General features: G+C 47.4%; 1 protein-coding gene across 4 annotated transcripts in view; it reads left to right on the forward strand.

The window, feature by feature from the left end:
• The first annotated feature begins 22,508 nt into the window (after window positions 1-22,508).
• Window positions 22,509-25,417, forward strand: part of IMMP2L (inner mitochondrial membrane peptidase subunit 2) — a 2,004,242-nt gene continuing 2,001,333 nt past the window's right edge. For 3 of the 4 annotated variants that reach the window (XM_077265075.1, XM_077265076.1, XM_077265077.1), the window contains exon 1: window positions 22,509-22,575. The gene's annotated coding sequence lies outside the window, so the exon portion shown is untranslated. The remainder of the gene's footprint in view (window positions 22,576-25,417) is intronic. The other variant, XM_077265074.1, reaches the window with a different exon arrangement.

Genomic DNA, 25,417 nt, shown 5'->3' on the forward strand with positions numbered 1-25,417 from the left:
ATGTTTCCTTGCCATTGGAAACCATAACAAAGAACGTTAAGGAGGTCCAACGTTTTATTGGTTTTGCAAATTTCTACAGACGCTTCATTCGAAATTTTTCTGATATTGTCCGTCCCACTACTTCCTTGACAAAGAAGGAAAAGCTCTTTAAGTGGTCATCACAGGCTCAAGAAGCTTTTGATCGGCTTAAGATCTGTTTCACATCAGCACCGCTGTTGATACACCCAGATCCAACACTTTATTTCATTGTGGGGGTGGACGCTTCTGATAATGCTTTGGGGGCTATTCTCTCCCAAAGAACTGGAGAGAAGGGTCTGCTACATTCCTGTGCTTTCTTTTCCCATAGACTAACCTCAGCAGAGAAGAATTACAACGTGGGAGACAAGGAATTGCTGGATATTATTGCGGCTTTCAAAGAATGGAGGCATCATCTGCAAGGAGCTGCACAACAGATCATAGTGCTAACTGACCATCGCAATTTAGAGTTCCTTAGATCCGCTAGATGTCTTTCTCCTCGTCAGGCTCGTTGAAACTTATTTTTAAATCAATTTAACTTTGTTATCTCGTACTGTCCAGGTTCTCGTAATGGGAAGGCTGATGCTTTATCCCAAATCCATGCTGCGGATTCCGTACCTGGAGCCCCGTCCAAGACCATTCTATCTGATTCCAATTTCATCGGAGTTATCAACGATCAGGACTTGTGGAAGGAGTGCAGGGAGGCCTATGATGGTGATGTATTTCTGGCCAACCCACCTGTGGATATTAATCTTGTTTTTAAGGGTGGCATGTGGTTCAGAGATCGACGTATCTACGTACCTGAGGTCATCCGTCTGCAGATCCTCAAGTTGGTACATGACTCCAAGTTGGCTGGTGACAGGGGGGTACAGAAGACACAAGAGTTCCTGAGCCGATTCTTCTGGTGGCCAACTTGCCTGAAGGATACCAAGGACTATGTTCTCTCTTGCGAGGTATGTGCTCGTTACAAGACTCCTCATGTGGCACCTATGGGTCTTCTACAACCATTACCTGTTCCGTCCCGCCCTTGGGGGTCTATATCAATGGACTTTATTGTGGAGCTGCCTACATCGGGGGGCATGAATACAATCATGGTGGTAGTTGATCGCCTGACTAAAGCTGCTCATTTTGTTCCGTGCACCGACCTCCCCTCAGCTAAAGATACAGTGAACTTGGTTATACAGAATGTCTTTTGGTTGGATGGGGCTCCATATGAGATCATCTCTGACCATGGAGTGCAGTTCACTTCAAGATTCTGGAAGCGGTTTTGCTCTGCACTCAATAGTAATGTCTGTCTCTTCCGCTTACCATCCCCAGACAAATGGTCAGACTGAGCGGACCAACCAGACGCTGGAACAATATCTAAGATGCTATGTCAGCCATCTCCAGGATGATTGGTTGGAGTTGCTGCCGTTAGCCGAATTTCATATAACAATTCTCAGAGTGCCTCCACTAAATTTACACCTTTCTTTGCCAATCTGGGTTATCATCCGTGTATCTTACCTAGGTCTCCAATTAATTCTCCGGTTCCGGCAGTGGAGGAAAGGCTGACTGCGATGAGGCAAAATCTGGAGGTTCTGAAGGAATCCCTGACCACAGCTCAAGAACGTTATAAGAGATCGGCTGATAGATTCCGTAAACCTGCACCCATGTTCAACGTAGGAGATTCCGTGTGGTTAGCAACTAAGAATCTGAAGTTAAACGTTCCTTCACAAAAACTTGGACAGAAATTCATTGGCCCTTTCAAGATCAACGGTATTGTGAGCTCTGTGGCCTGCCGGCTGAAGCTGCCTAGGACTATGAAGGTACACCTAGTTTTTCATGTATCTTTACTAAAGCCTGTATCTCCTAATACCTTCCAGGGACGTGTTTTGCCACCTCCGCAGCCTGTGGTGATTGATGGGCAAGAACAATTTGTGGTGGAGGAAATTGTTGATTCCAGGATTCGCAGGAATCGGCTCCAATACCTGATAAGATGGCAGGGATATCTCCCTGAGGAAGACTCTTGGGAACCTGTGGAAAACATCAATGCCCAACAGAAGATCTCTCGTTTTCATCAAAGATTCCCTGAGAAACCAGATCAAGGATCATCCTGAGGCCGCTTCTAAGGAGGGAGTAATGTCAGGACTCTGAACATTTTTTATTACCTTTTTGTACATTACTGCCCTTTTCCAAGATGGCATCTTTGGTCTCATGTGCACTGTGTCTTCCTGCTATAAAACTCCACCCCAGCCTTCAGTCTGTGCTAGAGTATTCTGCCTTGCATCCAGCTCCTGACCTCTGGTGACTCCCTGGCTATATACCTGTTCCTGTGAACCTGTGGGGTTATCCTGCTACTCTGCTCTGAGTTCCTGCTGCATACATCAGTTCCAGTAATCCTCCTTCATCTGCTGCTCGTGTTTGCTTCCATCTGCATTTGCTGGACATGTAAGCTGTTTCTGCTCTGCAAGAACCTGAGACTATTACCCAGACCTCCCTGGCTGAGATAAGATATTATTTGAACTGCCTTATAAGCATATCTATCTGTGTTGTGGACTAAGCAAGTGTTAGGGCTAGCGGAACGCACCGAGTAAATAGAGATGTTTATTATTATTGATGCGTTCGCCGCCCGGGGTCCACCATGCAGGGGAACCTGCTGCTAGTAAATGGTGACACTACATGGCGGTATAGACTAGCTCTGTTACCTCACAGAGTAGCCAAGAAAGGAAAGCTCTGCACTGTTAGACTTCACAGGAGCACAGGTTAACTGCCCATCAGAGAGCAGTCAGTGGTCATGCAAACATACAATCTCCTCACCGGAGGAGTCGGTATTCTAGGGGCTTATTTCAGCCGAGTCCCTGAACACACATAAATGACCACACTGGCACATGCACGTAACAGATTCAATACTAGCGCATGGTCGTGCGGTCATGAGAGCCTTAAATAGCTGCAGCAAGTACAGGACCTTCCTAGAAGGACCAATGAGAGGCTGCTACAGAGCCTGAGCACCTTCAGGACCTTCCTGGAGGACCAATGGATTTAGCTGCAGTATCTGAACATGTGACCCTCGATCTCCACTGAGAGATCTTACTCTGGGCATGCTTAGAATGAGAAAAGCAGGACTTAGTCCCAGAAGCGTCTGCTTGCCGCTGCCCAGCACTGACTTCAATGGCAGAAGCTGGAAAAGCAGCAGTAACCCTTTGTACAGAGTCAGACTGAGCAGGCTCCACTGCGGCAGGAGAAGAATGGGAGACCGCAGCGGAGATGGCCCGAGATTCCCCCTGTGCAGAGGCGGGAACTCGACCCCTAACAGCAAGGACTTATTCGTGTCAAGTATCCTCAAGAATAATTGTGCTTCATAGACTTTCTGCGTGATTGCATTTTCCTCTGAAGTTTCCTATAGACTGCTGAGCTACATTTGATATTTGCACCAAGTGTTGTGGACTTGAGTTTCTCTCTGCACCTGTTTGAATCACCGTGTGATAATATAGACTTTACCACTTATAAAACTGTCCTGTAGTTGTCTTGTTCCACGCAAAGAGTCTCCTGAGTTATCCCCTATAATTATTACAGTCTGTTTCAGTCAAAAGGAGGTTCTGATTTGCCTCTCTAGCAATCTTATGAGCATATCTCACTGAAATTTTGCTTAGTCTTCCAAACCTTATCTTGACCTCCACTGTTCCTGTTAATTGCCATTTTTTTTATTACATTTTGAAATGTGGAAATGGCAACTTGAAAATCCTTTTGTCATGAGTTTACTGCAACATTCCTGTCTGGACTATTGTAACTCTCTACTAATCGGCCTCCCTCTTACCAAACTCTCCCCGCTCCAATCTGTCCTGAATGCTGCAGCCAGGATCATATTCCTCACCAACCATTACACCGATGCCTCTACCTTGTGCCAGTCATTACACTGGCTACCCATCCACTCCAGAATCCAGTACAAAACTACTACCCTCATCCACAAAGCACGCCATGGCTCAGCACCACCCTACATATCTTCTCTGGTCTCAGTCAACCACCCTACCCGTGCCCTCCGCTCCGCTAATGACCTCAGGTTAGCATCCTCAATAATCAGAACCTCCCACTCCCATCTCCAAGACTTTGCACGTGCTGCGCCGATTCTTTGGAATGCACTACCTAGGTTAATACGATTAATCCCCAATCCCCACAGTTTTAAGCGTGCCCTAAAAACTAATTTGTTCAGATTGGCCTACCACCTCAACCCATTAACCTAACGATCCCTGTGTGGCCTATCATAAAAAAAACAAAAAAAACCATAATCAGGTTCCTCGTATCATGTTCTCATACACTTTATGCAGTTAATAGCCCTCTGTGTCTGTACTGTTACATACTTAGGCAGTTAACTGGTTCATGCAGCTTTACATGATCACCCGAGCCTTACACTATGGCTGGTCCAAATTACTAAAGCAATTGTTACCATCCACCTCTCGTGTCTCCCCTTTTCCTCATAGTTTGTAAGCTTGCGAGCAGGGCCCTCATTCCTCCTGGTATCTATTTTGAACTGTGATTTCTGTTATGCTGTAATGTCTATTGTCTGTACAAGTCCCCTCTATAATTTGTAAAGCGCTGCGGAATATGTTGGCGCTATATAAATAAAATTATTATTATTATTATTAACAGAGAGGAGCCAGAAGACTACAGCATCTTATTTCTCCTACTCCTGCACTGATTAGAAGCACTTCACCTTCATATTAAACGGTGCAAGTTTCTTGTAGCAATGCAGGGGTAAATCTGCTCAGGTGAGAGCTCCTGGTAGCATTTTGAGTTAAGACTCTCAGTTGTGCACTGTTAGCCACTCCCTTCTCCTATATAAACTGTGTCCTTTCTAGTACTAATTGTCAGAGCTGGCTTTTGCTGCATGGCTGGAGGTTGTTGATGGTGGTTATTGGAGGTGGTTGGGGGATTCATGTGACTGTTGCTAAGGTTTGAGTGTGTAATAATTCCCTTTCCTCTCCTACATCCTCAATTTCCTGGTGCATTCCTCTGATGCATGTGTGAGTATGTTTGTATGTTTGGTATTTTTTCATTACTCCTGTTCGTATTTTCTTGTTTGTCTGGTTGGTGTATTACGGCACACTACTACCTCCTTCTTCCCTGGGTGGGGGAAGGATACAGACTGAGGGCGGAGTCAGGAGCTAAGGCAAGGTACGTGACCCTGGCGTCTTCACTATCAGAAGTAATCTGGGGAACAGGGCGAGCTAGGGCACCCCTAGCGTTAGTGACAGAGAAGTAGCCCCTGGTCCCGGAACAACTGTTAACAGAGTTGTGTATACCCTTCTCCTGCTTTGTGGGCCTCCACCATTTTCAGAGTCTTAGGCAGCTGCTTAGAAAAACCCATTGCTGCTGTTTTTTGCACAAGGTTAGAGGAAGCTGGGTTTTCATAAAGCTGGGAAATCTGCATAACCTTGCCTTTCCTAATGATGATAGTGAACAGGTAATAATGCTAAATAAGGTCTGAAACCTTGGTCAAAGTTATCTGAGCACACAAATATCCAATGGTGCCCAAACTTTGGCATCGGCATTTTCCTTATTGCAATTTTTAAAATGTAAAAGATGAAAATATATATTTTTTGAGTAAAATACAAAATAAATGTGTCATCTTTAAATATTTTAGACACCATTTCCTCTTCAACTTGGTTAACTGTTCACAATAACAGTAATTTTGACGAAAGGTGCCCAAACGTTTACATGCTACTGTATTTGGCCTTGTTATGTATGGTAATTATAGAATTCCCCAACATGCAACCTGTAACATCCATGTCAACAGCTGCCTGTTTTCACTTTAGTCAATGAGCAGCGCTGCATCTTCGTTGCAGGGGGCACAACAACATGACAGTTCTGTTTTCATTCTCTGGGCCTTATGAAGCCATCCAGATGGAGTTTAGGGATTACTTCCTTGCTTTGTTTCTTAATTACCATCTTCTATGAGCCTTCGGTGAGGCTGCTCACTATATAATCCTGAGTCCTTGTTTCCCATTACAAGTTATAAGCCGTAAGAAGACGTTACAGTAAAATTCTGGCGCTGGCTTACCCAACGTGTCATGGCATTATTTGCAGTTCTTTTTTTTTACATTCAACATATAAAATAGTGGCGCTTACAAGTGAATGCCACCAGAATAGAATGGGACTTCTTTAGCAGCTTTACGGTTTTTGAAGCCGTTAAAAAAGTGACAAACGACAGAACATATGCACAGCAAGTCATTTTGACATTGCAGTATGATCCTACTTTTTGACATTTTTGAACTTTTGCAGGCAGACTCCAATAAGACATTGTGTGCACATACCCTAACACAGCCGGCATCTAACACATGTGGAGACCTCAGCTCCTGAACCTACTCCAGACATGGACATCCCCACAATGATAAATGTGGACGTCAACTGATGTGAAGAGGTTAAAGGGAATCTGTCACCTACTTTTTCTTATATAAGCTGCGGCCACCGCTATTAGGAGCTTATCTACAGCATTCTGTAATGCTGTAGATAAGCCACCGAAGTAACCTGAAAGATAAGAAAAACAAGTTAGATTATACTCACCCAGGGGCGGTCCGATGCGGTCCGGTCCGATGGGTATCGCAGTCCGGGTCCGGCACCTCCCATCTTCCTTGCTTCCTGTCGTGGCTGATGTGCAGGCGTACTTTGTCTGCCCTGTTGAGGGCATAGCAAAGTATTGCAGTGCGCAGGCACCGGGAAAGGTCAGAGAAGCCCAGCACCTGCACAATGCAGTACTTTGCAGGCAGATAAAGTACGCCTGTGCAGGAGCCGCGACAGGAAGCAAGAACGAGGACGTCATCACATGAAGATGGGAGGCGTCGGACCGGACCACACCGGTCCCCCCAGGTGAGTATAATCTAACTTGTTTTTCTTATTTTTCAGGTTACATCGGAGGGGGCCGAAGCTTATATACAAAAAAGTAGGTGACAGATTCCCTTTAAAGGGGTTTTCTGGCTTTGAAAAAACCCTGTATCCCAGCTGCAGTTTGTTTTAAATAACAAACTCATGTTTACTCACCACCCCCAGGCCATTGTGGAGCCTCTGCTACTGCTTCTTGTGTTGGTAAGGGTATGAGCACACGTTGCAGATTTGCCTGTGGAATTTTCGCCACAGATTCTGCATCTCTTGGCAGAATACACAGGTAAAAATCCACGCGGATTTGATGCGCTTTTCATGTGGATTTTCAGGCGGTTTTTTTTCATCCAGATTTGTATGCGTTTTTGTATGGTTAATAAAGATCTATTATTTATAAAAAAAAAAGGAATTGTGATGTAATTTCTTGTCCAACCTCTTCCTTTACATACTCCATTAAAGAATAATGTTCACACACACAGATCTATAGATAGATCTATAGATAGATCTATATACAAAAAAATTTACAAAAAAACTGACCAGCACCTCCTAAGAGTGAACATGTGCAAGCTGCCAAACTGCATTATATATACAAAGAAAGCACAGCAGCACTATGTATAAGTTTAGATCATGTGAAAAAAAAGAAAAACATTAAAAACATAATCTAGATTTTACTACTCAAAAAAATGTTTTCAAAAATGTTTTTTAAACTTACGGAAATTAATGAAAATGAAGGTTTTTAGCGAATAAATTGGCCAATTCATGTATGCCCATCCACCACGGCAAGGTGACCTCCCTCTGATGGGTCCTTGCTCTACTGTACATGCCTTCGCTTGGACTATCAACCTACAATTTTGGACACTCATGTCTATTCCTTGCTTTAGCCTACAATTTATGGGCAAGTAGAGCTGATTACGGCTACCTGCAGGTCAATGGGAGGAGTGCAAAATCTATCTATAGATCTATCTATTGATATATCTATCTATAGATGTATCTATCTATCTATAAATGTATCTATATCTATAGATAGATATATCTATAGATAGATAGATAGACACCAAGCCCGATGTTTAGTGATAAATGTAATAAAATGGTACAGAGAGATAAATAAAGACACACATGCACAAAATCTGTGTTAGGCTGGGGTCACACTTGTGAGAAACTCGCACGAGTCTCGCACCTCAATACCCGACACTGCTGCCGGCACTCCGACTGGAGCGTTCAGCTGAATAGAAATACATGCAGCCGCGTACTCCGGTCCCGAGTGAGTGCCGGCGGCAGTGCCGGGTATTGAGGTGCGAGACTTGTGCGAGTTTCTCGCAAGTGTGATCCTGGCCTTAAACACAATGTTTAATTTAAAAAGAAAATAGAAAAAAAAAATGTCGTGGGCTCCCGAGCAATTTTCTGCACCAGAGAGGGAAAGCTAGCGACTGGGCGGGTGATGTTTATAGCCTGGGAAGGAGATGTTCCCAGGCTATGACTATCAGCCTGCAGCTGTATATTTAGCCTTTACTGGCTATTAAAATAGGGAAGCCCCCCAAAAAATGACATGGGGTCCCCCTATAATTAATAGGCAGAAAAGGCTATGCAGACAGCTGCGGGCTGATATTCAAGCCTAGGAAGGGGCCATAGATATTGCCCCCCCGGCTGCAAACACCAGCTCACAGCCGCTGCAGAAATGGCGCATCTGTAAGATGCACCAATTCCAGCACTTAGCCTCTCTCTTCCCACTGCCCTGTAGCGGTGGCATATGGAGTAATATTTGTGGGGTTGATGTCACATTTGAATTGTAAGGTGACATCAAGGCAGCTTAGTAACGGAGAGGCATCCATAAGATACATATTCATTACTAATCCTATAGTTGTGAAAGGTTTAAATAAACACACAGCCAGAATAATTTTAATGAAATAAAACACTACACAGTTTTGCCATCTTTTTTGCTCTGCCAATCCATGCGACGCCCTCGATCTCCTGCAAAAAAAATAAAATAAACCAACACAAATACTCCCTGGTCTGATGTAGTCCATTTAATAACGACTGTCCCATGATGATCTCCCCTATAGAGCTGTCACATCAGGAGATGTGACTGCTCTACAGGGCCTCCAGTGACACACTGACAGGAGACAATGGCTCCTGCAGTGCATCACTGAGGGTTCAATGAGTTCATTGCTCTCACTTTACGGCACTGCTGCGTGACAATTTTTCCATGCAGCGGAGCTGCAAGTGACAGTATGAACTCCGCTGAACTCACGGCGGCAGAGTGATACAGTGCGGGGGATTACCTCCTGTCATTGTATCATCGGAACCCGTCGATGTGACAGCTCTTCACGGGGACACTCGTTATTAAATGGATTAGATCGGACCAAGGAGTATACTGTTGGTTTATTATTTTTATATCTTTTACAGGTGATCGAGGGCGTCGGGGACTAGGTGATTGGTAAGTATGTACTGTATATGTGTATAATATGTATGTACTGTATATGTGTTTTTTTTTTTTTTTACACAAACACAGTAGCCGGATGATGGGACTACTACTGTCCCATCATCTGGCTAGGTGTCACTGTAGCAGGCATAGCCGGATAGGACTAGTAGTCCCATCGTACGATGCCTGCCTACACACAGACACACACACAGACACACACATAGCCGGCGCACACCCCCGCAGACACACCCAAACACCCACATACAGGCACGCACATCTCCGCACAGTCTCCGCCCACACACATAGTCTCCGCCCATACTCCACCCACACAGTCTCCGACACACACAGTCTCCGTCCACACACTCTTCCTCCTGATCTGCAGCGTTTCTCGCACGCAACTCCGCAGCAAAACCGCAGATCTTTTTAAACCTGCGGTTTTGCTGCAGATCTGCCTGACTCAGTGTAAGTCAATAGGCGTAGAAACGCTGCAGATCTGCAAAAAGAATTGACATGCTGAGGAAAATAAAATGTTGCGAATCCGTGCGTTTTTTTCCGCAGCATGTGCACAACAATTCTCAATTTCCTATTGACTGACATTGCTTGTGCACTACACTGCGGATTTGATGCTATTCCGCATGTCCAAAAACGCTGCGGATCCGCATCAAAATCTGCAACGTGTGCACATAACCTTATTGTCTGCAGCGCTGACTATCGTTGAGCTCTGTGGCTCTGCCCAAATTGACGGTACAAACAACTGAGCTAACTGATTGGCTGTATTGCTGCACTGCAGACCATAACAGACACCGGGAACAATGGCGGAAACTCAGCCTTTGACCTAGCTAAGGTAAGTAAAGCTCAGTTCGTTCCTAACAACACAAATTGCGGACAGACAACAGTGATTTTCGGAAACCAGAAAATCCCTTTCAGGGGTTAAAGGGGGATTCTCAAATTGGAAGTTATTCCGTAGCCATAGGATAAAGGCTAACTTCCTGATCGCCGGGGGATCAAACACTGTGACCACTCCGCTGATCCTGAGGCCCCCTGTGAATGGAGCACTGGTCGATCACACGCACCTCTGTTCTACAGGAACAGATCTGGCCTGCATGCCAGAGTTTGACCTGTATGCCTTTGAGCAGGAGCGGGCAATTAATTATCCCAAGGGGCCACAAGAGAGACCCGTGACTGTTGTGGAGGGACGAACCAATAAACTGAAATTAATTCTGCTCAATATTAATTTCAATATATTAATTATAATTATTATGCTATTCATAATTATATTAATATTAATTTTATCACATAATATTGAGCAGAATTAAGAATGCTGACATCTCCCTATAACTCTTTGAATCCCAATACAGCCCCTTCTATAAATTGTATGAGCCCCCTCACAGCCCCTTATATACTGTAAGAGCCCACACACAGCCTCCCCATAAACAGCATGAGCCCCACACAGCCTCCCCATATAGAGCATGAGCCTCAAACATCCTCCCTATATACGGCATGAGCCAGGGGCGGACACAGACAGCTCGGGGCCCCTGTGCAGGAAATGTGTCTGGGTCCCCCTCCTTTTAAGGCGACAAAGCTACACACATACTGTATATATATATATATATATATATATATATATATATATATATATATATACATACATATATATATATATATATATACAGTATATATATAGTGTATATATACACTCACCGGCCACTTTATTAGGTACACCTGTCCAACTTCTTGTTAACACTTAATTTCTAATCAGCCAATCACATGGCGGCAACTCAGTGCATTTAGGCATGTAGACATGGTCAAGACAATCTCCTGCAGTTCAAACCGAGCATCAGTATGGGGAAGAAAGGTGATTTGAGTGCCTTTGAACGTGGCATGGTTGTTGGTGCCAGAAGGGCTGGTATGAGTATTTCAGAAACTGCTGATCTACTGGGATTTTCACGCACAACCATCTCTAGGGTTTACAGAGAATGGTCCGAAAAAGAAAAAAAATCCAGTGAGCGGCAGTTCTGTGGGCGGAAATGCCTTGTTGATGCCAGAGGTCAGAGGAGAATGGGCAGACTGGTTCGAGCTGATAGAAAGGCAACAGTGACTCAAATCGCCACCCGTTACAACCAAGGTAGGCCTAAGAGCATCTCTGAACGCACAGTGCGTCGAACTTTGAGGCAGATGGGCTACAGCAGCAGAAGACCACACCGGGTACCACTCCTTTCAGCTAAGAACAGGAAACTGAGGCTACAATTTGTACAAGCTCATCGAAATTGGACAGTAGAAGATTGGAAAAACGTTGCTTGGTCTGATGAGTCTCGATTTCTGCTGCGACATTCGGATGGTAGGGTCAGAATTTGGCGTAAACAACATGAAAGCATGGATCCATCCTGCCTTGTATGGAGCATCTTTGGGATGTGCAGCCGACAAATCTGCGGCAACTGTGTGATGCCATCATGTCAATATGGACCAAAATCTCTGAGGAATGCTTCCAGCACCTTGTTGAATCTATGCCACGAAGAATTGAGGCAGTTCTGAAGGCAAAAGGGGGTCCAACCCGTTACTAGCATGGTGTACCTAATAAAGTGGCCGGTGAGTGTATATATAGCCACACACACATACATGTATCTATATTGCATAGTCTCCTTTATTATGTATACAGCTGTCCCTTATACAGTGCCCACTCTTGTTATGTACAGCACAGTCCCTTACATATTGGTTTTATAGAGCCCTGTTTTTGATTACATACTCTCCTGTCTTGTTAGCTGTATAATGCAATGATGGCTGATGGAGCATGGGAAAGTTTCTTTTCTAAAGGAGGAGCTGATGGACTGGTCATTTGGTCAGCGGCTCCTACATCAGCAGTCATTTTATATTTAAAAAGAGAGGGGACTATGTAATAAAAGAGGGCACTGTGAACAATAAAATTAACAAGAATACACTATGTAAGAGACAGCACTGTACAAAACAGCAGAGGAAGCTATATAATAAGGGATGGCACCATATATAACTAGAGAGGATGGTATGTAATAAGGGAGGGTGTTATACATGATAAAAGAGGAAACTATGTAACTAAGGATGGTGTTATACATAATACGTGAGTACACTATACACAAAGGAACTGTGCTATACATAAGTGAGTACACTATATATTAAGGAACTGTGCTATACATAAGTGAGTACACTTTATACTAAGGGGACTGTGTTAGACATAATAATCAATAATAACATCTTCCTCCATCTCCCCCTGTTCCTAAATCCATTATAAATCCCCCTTCCTCCCATCCCAATCCCCCACACCCCTCATTGTCCTCCTCCCCCGCATCCCATTATTGCCCACTCCCCACCACCCCATTATTGCCCATTCCACTACCTCCATCATTGCCTCCTCTCCACCACCCCAACATTGACATTTCCACTGCCACCATCATTGTCTTCTCCCCACCAACCCCATCATTACCCATTCCACCACCTCCATCATTTCCTCCTCCCCCACCACCCCATCATTGTCCTTTCCACTGCCATCATCATTGTCTTTTCCCCCACCACCCCCATCATTACCCATTCCATGACCTCCATCATTTCCTCGATAATTGACTCGCTCCGTAGTCCACAATGGGGGTGCACAAAAAAAGGATACCAATCCTAGCAATATGTACAAGAAAAACCTGGCACTCCCATTCAGCATCAAAAAATAGATATTTATTCAGAAAAGAAATGTCCAAAAGGTTATATGTAACGTTTCGGTCTTTACACAGACCTTCTTCAGACAATATATAAACTATAAACCTTTGGAGGGACCCCATATGTTTGCATTAGGGGGGATGAGGAATATGTTGCTTATTAAAGCAGTGCATGTATTAAAAGTGGTTTGGGGGTCCAGTGGTAATAGCGCTATACCCCTAGTAATGCAGTCTGTGCTCAGAGAAAAGAGCACTCTTTAATACAAACAAAAGGGGTCCCTCCAAAGGTTTATATATTGTCCGAAGAAGGTCTGAGTAAAGACCAAAACATTACATAACCGTTTGGACATTTATTTTCTGAATAAATATCTATTTTTTGATGCTGAATGGGAGTGTCAGATTTTTCTTCTCCCATCATTTCTGTTATGGTTAGAACAAGGTTAATGTCCTGTGCTCTTAGGGTTAATGTTCTTAGCGTCTCTTTCAAGATGGGAGGGCTATTTATACTCGCTCCTAACCTGGTATCCTTGTCAGCTATAGGTTTTCTGCAGTCTGCATGCTTGACCTCTGAAGTGTATGCTGGCTTGCTTTGTGTCTTGCTGTCACCTGCTTAATTCGTTTTCCTGGATTACTGACTTCTGGCTTCCCTTCTGACTATTCCCTGACTCTCCCTGTTGGTATCTTGTAATCTCCTGGCTACGACCTCTGCTTGTTTCACTATTCTTTTATGCTTGTTCCTTCTCTATTTCTCCGGCATCTGGCTCCACCCCCTGACCGCCTCCCACTCTGTCACATGATCTTAGGTCCTTTTGCTTGACCTGATCACTCTGTCTCATGTGGAAGGTCCCGTTGGTGTTCATGTTAGTTACCCAGTGTCTGGTCCAGCTCCGTTGCTGCTGGGTGCAGTTTCCCCTGAAGCATTAATACCCGGGTATCGTGACAATTTCCTCCTCCCCACCACACCCATCATTACCCATTCCACCACCTCCATCATTGCCTCCTCCCCACCACCCCATCATTGTCCTTTCCACTGCCATCATCATTGTCTTCTCCCCCATCATTACCCATTACACCGCCTCCATCATTTCCTCCTCCCCACCACCCCCATCATTGCCCATTCACCACCATAATTGCCTCCTTCCCCCACCACACCCACTATTGCCCTTTCACCACCTCCATAATTTCCTCCTCCTCAATTATTGCCATTTCCACCACCCCATCATTGCTTTCTCCCCCACCACCCCTATTATTGCCCTCTCTGTCAACCCAATCATTGCCTTCTGCCCCATCACCCCCATCATTGCCCTCTCCTCCACCTGAAGCCCACCTGTATCCTGAAGCCGCACCATCGCTGGCAGCTTCCTGTATCGCACAGCTGTGGAACTGAATGATGATGTAATTCAGCCGCTGCTGTGTGAGACAGGAAGCGCAGACAGGAAGCAGGACGGATCCATTCCCTGTAGCTCTGCTCCGCAGCCATTTTCTTTTTCAGGCAGCGGAGCTGCAGGGATTGCTCCCTGCCCGCTGCACATGAGGGCCATCAGGCCAGGGTCTCCCCGGAGCCAGATAAACTGACCAGATTTCCCTCATTATGAGGCCGGCCTCACACTCAGCGTATGTAAATATGGTCTGTTTTTTTACGGCCGTAATACGCAGAAAAGTCCCCAAAATAGTGGTCCGTATGTCACCCGTAGGCAGGGTGTGTCAGCGTATTTTGCGCATGGCATTCTCCGTATGTAATCCGTATGGCATCCGTACTGCGATATTTTCTCGCAGGCTTGCAAAACCGACATCTAATGGATTTATGTGCTCAAATGTTCGTTAAAACATATATACAGTATATATATATATATGTCATTGAGACACATATATATATATATTCTGTATTTATATTTAATTCAGCGCAATATATGTGAAAAGCCGGTAATTCAATTGCCGGCTTCTCATTTCTCCTTCCCAAACCCGACAGGATATGAGACATGGTTTACATACAGTACATACTCGCTCGTGCCTGTAAACCCCGGGTGCTGAAAGGAAAGCTGGGTGATCTGTACTTACATTGAGGCGGTGAGGCGCCCTCTGCTGGATGAACTCATATGAACTCGAGCGTGGAACTTTTCTAAGGCTCCAGTTCATGAGGACATCCAGCAGAGGTCGCCTCACCGCGACTCAATGTAAGTACAAATCACCCAGCTTTCCTTTCAGCACCCGGGGTTTACAGGCACGAGCGAGTGCTTTAGCACAGCTCCTGCCTGTAAAATGATTTAACCCCTTCAGATGGATTTACTTCGTGGGACGTGACAGATCAACAGAAGGTATGTATATTGTTGGTTTATTATTTTGCAGAGCGAGGGTCTTCAGGTGGATTGAGAGAGCAATAAAATATTAAAACAACCTGTGTGTTTATTTCATTAAAATACTTTTTAATAATGTGTGTGTTTTGTTAACCCTTTCATACAATTGGATTAATAATGGATAGGTGTCATAATTGACGCCTCTCCATTATTATTCTGGCTTAATGTCACCTTACAATAGCAAGGTGACATTATCCCTTCATTACCCCATATCCCACCGCTACACGGGAGTGGGAAGAGAGTGGCCAAGTGCCAGAATAGGCGCATCTTCCAGATGAGCCTTTTCTGGGGTGGCTGGGGGCAGATGTTTGTAGCCAGGGGGGGGCCAATAACCATGGACCCTCTCCTGGCTATTAATATCTGCCCTCAGTCACTGGCTTTACCACTCTGGCGGAGAAAATTGCGTGGGATTAGTAGTGTGGAATATGCAAAAAAAAAAGGGGATATGAGATGGTTTACTGTATGTAAACCATGTCTCATATCACGTCGGGTTTGGGAAGGAGAAATGAAAAGCCGGCACTTGAATTACCGGCTTTTCACTAACACCGCTGCGTATTTCTCGCAAGTCACACTGCTGGTCCGCGTGGAATCCGTATTTTTCTCGCCCCCATAGACTTTCATTGGCGATTTTTTTGCGCAATACGGTGACAAACGCAGTATGCTGCGATTTTCTACGGCCGTACAAGACCGTATATTACGGATGCGTAATATACGGCAGATATGAGCTGGGACATAGAGATTCATTGGGCCGTGTGTAATGCGAATTTTACGGACGTAGTTTATGCGCTCATACGTCCGTAAAACTCGCTAGTGTGAGGCCGGCCTTAGCCGCCCTGCAGGGGACCCCGGAGCCTCCGAGCCCTGGTGCAGCCGTTGAATCGGTGGCGAGCCCCACACAGCCTCCCTATATACGACATGAGCCCCACAGACCCTCCCCATATACAGCATCTGCACCACACAGCTTCCCCATATAGAGCATGAGCCTCACACAGCCTCCCTATATACAGCATGAGCCCCACACAGCCTCCCTATATATGACAGGAGCCCCTCACAGCCTCTTCATATACAGCATGAGCCCCACACAGCCTCCTCATATAGAGCATGAGCCTCACACAGCCCCTCTATATACAGCATGAGCCCCACACAGCCTCCCCATATACAGCATGAGCCTCACAGAGCCTTACCATATACAGCATGAGCCCCACACAGCCTCCCCAAACACAGCATGAGCCCCACACAGCCTCCCCATATACAGCATGAGCCCAACACAGACTCCCCTTATACAGCATGAGCCCCACACAGCCTCCCTATATACACTGCATGAGCCCCGCACAATATCCCTATATACAGCATGAGCCCTACACAGCCTCCGCATATACAGCATGAGTTCTACACAGCCTTCCCATACACAGCATGAGCCCCACACACACTCCCCATATACAACATGAGCACCACAGGGCCTCCCCATGTACAGCATGAGCCTCACACAGCCTCCCCATATACAGCATGAGCCAAACACAGCCACTCTATATACATCATGAGCCCCACAGAGCCTCTCTATATACAGTATGAGCTCCAAACAGCCTCCCTATATACAGCATGAGCCCCATACAGCCACTCTATTTACATCATGAGCCCCACAGAGCCCCTTATATACTGTAAGAGCCCACACACAGCCTCCCCATATACAGCATGAGCCCCACACAGCCTCCCCATATACAGCATATGAGCCCCACACAGCCTCCCCATATAGAGCATGAGCCTCCACCATATACAGCATGAGCCCCACAGAGCCTCCTCATACACAGCATGAGCCCCACAGAGGCCCCCAATATACAGCATGAGCACTACACAGCATCTCTATATACAGCTTGAGCCCCACACAGCCTCCCCATATACGGCATGAGCCCCACACAGCCTCCCCATATACGGCATGAGCCCCACACAGCCTCCCCATATACGGCATGAGCCCTACACAGCCTTCCCATACACAACATGAGCCCCACACACACTCCCCATATACAACATGAGCACCACAGGGCCTCCCCATATACAGCATGAGCCAAACACAGCTACTCTATATACATCATGGCCCCACACAGCCTCTCTATATACAGTATGAGCTCCAAACAGCCTCCCCATATACAGCATGAGCCCCACAGCCACTCTATTTACATCAAGAGCCCCACACAGCATCTCTATATACAGTATGAGCCCCAAATAGCCTCCCCATATATAGCATGAGCCCCACAGAGCCCCTATATATACTGTAAGAGCCCACACACAGCCTCCCCATATACAGCATGAGCCCCACACAGCCTCCCCATACAGAGCATGAGCCTCCACCATATACAGCATGAGCCCCACGGAGCCTCCTCATACACAGCATGAGCCCCACAGAGGCCCCCAATATACAGCATGAGTACGACACAGCATCTCTATATACAGCTTGAGCCCCACAGAGCCTCCCCATATACGGCATGAGCCCCACACAGCCTCCTCATATACGGCATGAGCCCCACACAGCCTCCTCATATACGGCATGAGCCCCACACAGCCTCTCTATATAAGGCATGAGCCTCACACAGCCTCCCTACATATGGCACGAGCCCCACACAGCCTCCCCATATACAGCATGAGCCCCACACAGCCTCCCCATATAGAGCATGAGGCTCACACAGCCCCCTATATACAGTATGAGCCCCAGACTCCCCATATACAGCATGAGCCTCACAGAGCCTCCCCACATACAGTATGAGCCCCAAACAGCCTCCCCATATACAGCATGAGCCCCACACAGCCACCCCTTATACAGCATGAGCCCCACACAGCCTCACCTTATACAGCATGAGCCCCACACAGCCTCACCTTATACAGCATGAGCCCCACACTGCCTCCCCTTATAAAGCATGAGCCCCACACTGCCTCCCCATATACACTGCATGAGCCCCACACAACTTCCCTATATACAGCATGAGCCCTACACAGCCTCCCCATATACAGCATGAGCCCTACAGAGCCTTCCAGTATACAGCATGAGCCTCCCCATATACAACATGAGCACCACAGAGCCTCCCCATGTATAGCATGAACCCAACACAGCCTCTCTATATACATTAGGCCCACAAAGCCTCTCTATATACAGCATGAGCTCCAGTCTCCCAATGTACAGCATGATCCCCAAAGAGCCTCTCCATATCCAGCATGAGCCCCAGACAGCCTACCTATATACAGCAGGAACCACACAGAGACTCCCCATATACAGCATGAGTACCACACAGCCTACCTTAATACTGTATGAGTCCCACACAGCCTCCCTATACACTACATGAGCCCCACACAGCCTCCCTATACACTACATGAGCCCCACACAGCCTCTCTATATATTGCATGAGCCCCACACAGCCTCCCTATATATTGTATGAGCCCCACACACCCTACCTCACGTGCGCTGACATGATGAAATGACGTCATCGGGTCCGCTATTTCACACGCTGTTTGATAGAGGAAGTGGCGCAAATGGAAACAGCGGAGACAGCGCATGGCGACCTGTGGGCCTATGTTTTCCAGCCTCTCGGCTGTCTCGGTCCGTGGTCCGAATTGGTACAGCCAGAAGGCTGGATGTGGCCCAGGTCTGCCTTAAAGGGCCCATGCACGTGACCAACCAGTGGGGTGGAGGGGACATTTGGCCCAGGTCCAAAATTTTGGTTGCCACTGTCTGCAGGTCTCCTGATCCACACTCAACAGCCTCAAAGGCATTTGGCTCACAGACAGGCTGTGCATTGCAACCCGTGCTCGAACTAAGGTACACGGACGTCTGCAGAAGCCCAGAGGGTCTTGAAAGAAGGGGAGGTGAAAACTAAAGTGCAAAAACAGAACATCACCAGGTCGGGAAGTGGTTAAGCTGTGCAGAGGACATGACACTGTAATCACATAGGACTAACTTAATTACTATAAATTCTCCGCTTGTCAGAGCAGAACAAAGGCGACAGTATAGAGGCGGCATAATATAGAGGCCGCATAGTATAGCGGTGGCATAGCATTGTGGTGGCATGGTATATTGGTGGTATAATATAGAGGCGGCATAGTATATTGGCAGCATAGTATAGCGGCGGCTTAGTATATTGGTGGTATAATATAGAGGCGGCATAGTATATTGGCAGCGTAGTATAGTGGCGACATTATAGTGGCGATATAGTATATTGGTGGCATAGTATAATGGCGGCATAGTATAGTGGCAGCACAGTATAGTGGCAGCATAGTATAGTGGTGGCATAGTATAGGGGCAGCATACTATAGGGGCAGCACACTATAGGGGCGGCACAGTATAGTGGCGACATAGTATAGAGGCGGCATAGTATAGAGGCAGCACAGTATAGTGGCTGCATAGTATAGTGGCAGCATTCTATAGGGGCGGCATAGTATAGTGGCAGCATGCTATAGGGGCGGCATAGTATAGTGGCAGCATACTATAGGGGAGGCACAGTATGGTGGCAGCATACTATAGGGGCGGCATAGTATAGGGGTAGCATAGCATAGTGGTGGCATGGTATATTGGTGGTGTAATATAGAGGCGGCATAGTATATTGGCAGCATAGTATAGCGGTGGCATACCATAGTGGTGGCATAGTATATTGGTGGTATAATATAGAAGCGGCATAGTATATTGGCAGCATAGTAAAGTGGCAACAATATAGTGGCGATATAGTATATTGGTGGCTTAATATAGAGGCGGCATAGTATAGGGATGGAATAATATAGGGGTGGTATAGTATAGTGGCGGCATAGTATATTGGCTGTATAATATAGAGGCGGCATAGTATAGGGGCAGAACAGTACTGTGGCGGCATAGTATTGTGGCGGCATAGTATATTGGGGGCATAATACAGAGGCGACATAATACAGAAGCGGTATAGTACTGTGGCGCATAGTAAAGTGGCACCATAGTACAGGGGCAGCATAGTAGAGGGCATAGTATAGGGTTGGCATAGTACAGAGGGTATAGTATAGTGGCGGCATAGTATAGTGGCAGCACAGTATAGTGGCGGCACAGTATAGGGGCAGCATACTATTGGGGCGGCACAGTATAGGGGCAGCATATTATAGTGGTGGCATAGTATAGGGGCGGCATAGTGGCAGCATACTATAGGGGCGGCATAGTATAGTGGGAGCATACTATACGGGCGGCACAGTATAGTGGCAGCATACTATAGGGGCGGCATAGTATAGGGGTGGCAATGCCACCGTGGCATAGTATAGAGGCGACATAGTATAGTGGCAGCATACTATAGGGGCGGCATAGTATAGCGGCAGCATACTATAGGAGCGGCATAACGTGGCGGCATAGTATAGGGATGGAATAATATAGGGGCGGTATAGTATAGTGGCGGCATAGTATATTGGCTGCATAGTATAGAGGCGGCATAGTATAGGGGCAGAACAGTACTGTGGCGGCATAGTATAGTGGCAGCATAGTACAGGGGCGGCATAGTATAGGGGTGGCATAGTATAGGGGCGGCATAGTACAGAGGGCATAGTATAGGGTTGGCATAGTACAGAGGGCATAGTATAATGGCGGCATAGTATAGTGGCAGCACAGTATAGTGGCAGCATAGTATAGTGGTGGCATAGTATAGGGGCAGCATACTATAGGGGCAGCACCCTATAGGGGCGGCACAGTATAGTGGCGACATAGTATAGAGGCGGCATAGTATAGAGGCAGCACAGTATAGTGGCTGCATAGTATAGTGGCAGCATTCTATAGGGGCGGCATAGTATAGTGGCAGCATGCTATAGGGGCGGCATAGTATAGTGGCAGCATACTATAGGGGAGGCACAGTATGGTGGCAGCATACTATAGGGGCGGCATAGTATAGGGGTGGCATAGCATAGTGGTGGCATGGTATATTGGTGGTGTAATATAGAGGCGGCATAGTATATTGGCAGCATAGTATAGCGGCGGCATACCATAGTGGTGGCATAGTATATTGGTGGTATAATATAGAAGCGGCATAGTATATTGGCAGCATAGTAAAGTGGCGACAATATAGTGGCGATATAGTATATTGGCGGCATAGTATATTGGTGGCTTAATATAGAGGCGGCATAGTATAGGGATGGAATAATATAGGGGTGGTATAGTATAGTGGCGGCATAGTATATTGGCTGTATAATATAGAGGCGGCATAGTATAGGGGCAGAACAGTACTGTGGCGGCATAGTATTGTGGCGGCATAGTATATTGGGGCATAATACAGAGGCGACATAATACAGAAGCGGTATAGTACTGTGGCGCATAGTAAAGTGGCACCATAGTACAGGGGCAGCATAGTAGAGGGCATAGTATAGGGTTGGCATAGTACAGAGGGTATAGTATAGTGGCGGCATAGTATAGTGGCAGCACAGTATAGTGGCGGCACAGTATAGGGGCAGCATACTATTGGGGCGGCACAGTATAGGGGCAGCATATTATAGTGGTGGCATAGTATAGGGGCGGCATAGTGGCAGCATACTATAGGGGCGGCATAGTATAGTGGGAGCATACTATACAGGCGGCACAGTATAGTGGCAGCATACTATAGGGGCGGCATAGTATAGGGGTGGCAATGCCACCGTGGCATAGTATAGAGGCGACATAGTATAGTGGCAGCATACTATAGGGGCGGCATAGTATAGCGGCAGCATACTATAGGGGCGGCATAATATAGTGGCAGCATACTATAGGGGCGGCATAATATAGTGGCAGCATACTATAGGGGCGGCATAGTATAGTGGCAGCATACTATAGGGGCGGCATAATATAGTGGCAGCATACTATAGGGGCGGCATAATATAGTGGCAGCATACTATAGGGGCGGCATAGTATAGTGGCAGCATACTATAGGCAGAGTACAAAGGGCATAGTATAAAGGCGGCATAGTATAGGGGTGCAGAGCGGAGCCTGCGGTAGCTCGGTGCCTGCAATCCCTCCATAGAAAATGATACTCTATATGGGTGTAATAAGCAGTGCTAGCAGAGGCTCCAGGAGCCGCACGCGTTACACAAAGCTGCAGGTTGTGTGAATGCAACCAATGCCCCAACACTACACTGCTCGCAGACAGACACCAGAACACCGGGGTGAGTGCCGTGCCCGCAGAACGCTTCCGTCCGGCTGTTCCGTTAGGCTCCACCCCCTGTAGTGACAGCGCACGGATTTCCGTGCAGTTCCCACCCTGTGTGCACATGGTGTGAGCCTGTCCCCGGGAAACAGGAAGACTGGCAGGTAATGTCACATCGCTGCCTGCAGCTGCTCATGGCGCGAGTGCACAGTGACATGCAGTACACATTGCCGGCGGACTGAGCACACACAGGGTAGAGCCTGCCTCCTCAGTGTGCCGGCGCCGTGCCTCACTGCACGGTGTACAGACATGGCAGCAGGTTACCCAGTGTAATGTGCAGAGACTGCAGCTCTTGTGTGACTGTATATGGCATTCAGACTTCATCAGGCATTTACCTCAAAGTGTCTGTGACGTGTGACGCACGGTGTACAGAACACCAGACTTAGGCTACGTTCACATTTGCGTTGTGCGCCGCAGCGTCGGTGCCACAACGCAAACAAACGCAGCAAAACGCATGCACAACGCTGCGTTTTGCGCCGCATGCGTCCTTTTTTTCATTGATTTTGGACGCAGCAAAAATGCAACTTGCTGCGTCCTCTGCGCCCGGACGCGGGCGCCGCAGGGACACATGCAGCGCAAAACGCAAGTGCTACGCATGTCCATGCGCCCCCATGTTAAATATAGGGGCGCATGACGCATGCGGCGACGCTGCGGCACCCGACGCTGCGGCGCAGACCGCAAATGTGAACGTAGACTTATGTCCCCACAGAGTTTATTATGGCACCATATCCCAAGAGCCGAAACTTTGTTACTCTCCTGCCGTGGCGGACACATTTTCCTGCTGAGGCAGTCTTATTCTTCCGCCGAGGTGGTCTTACTCTCCCGCTGAGGCGGCCACATTTTCCTGCTGAGGCGGTCTTGCTCTCCCGCCGAGGTGGCCACATTTTCCTGCTGAGGCGGTCTTACTCTCCCGCCGAGGTGGCCACATTTTCCTGCTGAGGCGGTCTTACTCTCCCGCCGAGGTGGCCACATTTTCCTGCTGAGGCGGTCTTACTCTCCCGCCGAGGTGGCCACATTTTCCTGCTGAGGCGGTCTTACTCTCCCGCCGAGGTGGCCACATTTTCCTGCTGAGACAGTCTTACCCGCCGAGGTGGCCACATTTTCCTGCTGAGGCGGTCTTACTCTTCCGCCGAGGTGGCCACATTTTCCTGCTGAGGCGGTCTTACTCTCCCATGGAGGCGGTCTCACTCCTGCCGAGGTGGCCACATTTTCCTGCTGAGGCGGTCTTACCCGCCGAGGTGGCCACATTTTCCTGCTGAGGCGGTCTTTCTCTCCTGCCGAGGTGGCCACATTTTCCTGCTGAGGCGGTCTTACTCTCCCGCCGAGGTGGCCACATTTTCCTGCTGAGGCGGTCTTATTCTCCCGCCGAGGTGGACACATTTTCCAGTTGAGGCAGTCTTACTCTCCCATGGAGGCGGTCTCACTCTCCTGCCGAGGTGGCCACATTTTCCTGCTGAGGCGGTCTTACCCGCCGAGGTGGCCACATTTTCCTGCTGAGGCGGTCTTACTCTCCCGCCGAGGTGGCCACATTTTCCTGCTGAGACAGTCTTACTCTCCTGCCGAGGTGGCCACATTTTCCTGCTGAGGCGGTCTTACTCTCCCGCCGAGGTGGCCACATTTTCCTGCTGAGGCGGTCTTACGCTCCCGCCGAGGTGGCCATATTTTCCCGATGAGGCAGTCTTAGGGTATGGCTCCACGGTCCGGAGGGGCGGCGGTATCGCCGCTCGGCGCTAAGCCCCGCCCCCTTTCTGGGACGCGATCATGCCGGATGTGTTAACTCTTCACATCCGGGATGATCGCTCGCTCCCATAGGGCCCTGTGATATGCCTTGCGGGGACGCTGCGTCCCCGCAAGGTGTACGGACATGCTGCGATCTGAAAAGACGCGCAGCATGTCCGGAGTCGCAGGGCCGCCGCGTGCGGGTTTCCACGCATAGTGGAGACGGGATTTCATAAAATCCCCTCCACTATGCTGGAACATCTGGACGCTGCTTGTTTGACGCTGCAGCGTCAAACAAGCAGCGTTTACTTACCGTGGAAACATACCCTTACTCTCCCTTGGAGGCGGTCTCACTCTCCCTCCGAGGTTGTCACATTTTCCCACTGAGGCGGTTTTACTCTCCCACTGAGGCAGCCACATTTTCCCACTGAGTCGGTCTTATTCTCCCGCCGAGGCAGGCTCCCTATCCCGCCGAGGCGGCCACATTTTCCTGCTGAAGCGTCCTCACTATCCCGCTGAGGCAGCCTTATGTCGGCTTCTTATTTCAATAAAATTATTTTCGGCTACGCATAAATTATTGCTGTACACCTATAGTAATAATGGGACTACTTCTTCAACAAATACTATGTGTATAGTTTGTAACACTTTGCAGAATAAAACTTCTTTTTGAAAAGTTTTTTTTAATTTTTTACTGTAAACACTTTTTTCTTTCCAATAAACTTTGAGTGTTTTTCTTCTCTGTGCGCCTTGGGGACCTCACACTGCAGTTACATGAGGCTGGGGCTACACCATGACTTTGGCCGCAAAACTGACGAATCAGGCAGCATTGCAACCCGCAAAGTGCCCCGACAAGCAAGTCGGAAACAGATTCCTTACACCTTGCTTGGGGTGGTTTCGGTATCTTACAAGACACAATGCATCACCGTTCATTTGCACTATGCTGCAGCGGCATAGCCTCTGTCGTAGTGTAGCCCCAACCTAATGCATTGGGATATTCAGTGTACTGAAACGTCATTGCCTATTAAGCCTCATTCACATGTCTGTGTTGCACATACTTGTTATATACTTTTTTTTTCGTGGATACAACACATACCCAGTTTAATCTATGGTGCTGTTCACATTTCAGTGTTTTTCACAGAATGTGTGTTCATGCAAAACATACGCAAACGTCCTTTTTTTCCAGCAGCATGGATGAAAAGTGCTAATTTAAGCCTATGAGTCCATGAA

The sequence above is a fragment of the Ranitomeya variabilis genome, chromosome 5, assembly GCF_051348905.1.
Source record: "Ranitomeya variabilis isolate aRanVar5 chromosome 5, aRanVar5.hap1, whole genome shotgun sequence".
NCBI classification, from domain to species: domain Eukaryota; kingdom Metazoa; phylum Chordata; class Amphibia; order Anura; family Dendrobatidae; genus Ranitomeya; species Ranitomeya variabilis.